The sequence below is a fragment of the Myotis brandtii genome, unplaced genomic scaffold (assembly GCF_000412655.1).
Source record: "Myotis brandtii unplaced genomic scaffold, ASM41265v1 scaffold122, whole genome shotgun sequence".
In the NCBI taxonomy this organism is placed as follows: domain Eukaryota; kingdom Metazoa; phylum Chordata; class Mammalia; order Chiroptera; family Vespertilionidae; genus Myotis; species Myotis brandtii.
Window position 1 is genome coordinate 1,573,318 of NW_005354255.1, and position 1,162 is coordinate 1,574,479.

Consider the following 1,162-nt stretch of genomic DNA (forward strand, 5'->3'; position numbering starts at 1 on the left):
TTTTTTTAATTTAAAAAAAAAAATCCAGACCCAGCGCCTCAACGGGGATAGAACCGGCAACCTAGGTGTGTGCCCTGACCGGAACGAGGCTCCAACCATCGAGCCGCCCCGCCGGGGCCCCTAATCTTCCCTTTCAATGTTCAAACCACCGAAACGCACTTTCTCCACAGGAAAGGCGCAGGGAGGACTTCCTCGCCGGGAAGGGGAGGCAGGTGAGCTCGGTCAGCGGGGCCGGTGGCAGGCGTGTGTGGACATAAAGGGAGTGGCCGCTAGGTTTCCCTAGAGCCACAAAGCTGGCGGCAGAGCAGGGTCTCCCTCCGCAAAGTGGACATGGAGCAGGTCACCGCGGAGGGGCCGTCCTGGACAGTGTGGGGTGTTGAGCGGCATCCCTGACCCCCACACTCGATGCCAGGGGCACCCCTCAGTCAGGACAACCACAGATGTCCCCACACACGGCCCCGTGTCCCCTGGGGGTCAGGGTCACCCTCACTTGCAAACACCTGGTCTCGCCCAAGAAGGAGCCCGAGAGCGTCCCCCCCGCCTTTAAGAGCAGATGGTTTCCTCCACTCCCCTTTGATGTTCGACCGCCGGGACCTCACTCACTCCCTAGCGGTTTGCCCCGCGGGGCTAGGCTCTGCCATGCTGGGAGCTGGGTTGGCCTCGGACAGCGGTCAGCCTCTCGGACTCTCCTCTCGGACTGAGTCACAGCGCCCTCTCCTGGGCGGAGATATCTACGCCTGTGGCTGCGCACATCCACCTCCAGTGCTTAAATAAGGGAGAAAACGCAATGTAGTATTTGAGAAACACTGGTCACCTGCCTCCCAAAGGCACCCGCACCGGGGATCAAACCTCCAGTCTGGGCATGTGACCTGACCCGAATGGAACCCTCCACGCTTTTGGTGCATGGGTGCCACTCCAGCCAAGCGAGCCACACCGGCCAGGGCAAAACGCAATTTCAGCAAGATGCCTGGGACATAAAGATTTGCCATTCAAACAATAATCATTATTATTACAATTATTTCAAAATTATAAAAAGATATAATCCATGGCAGTAAATTGTTTTAATGATTTTATTAATATATTAACCTATGTTAATATTCCGTTAAAATAAAACTACCATAATTGGATTAATATATTATATATTACTAATGTATTACTAATT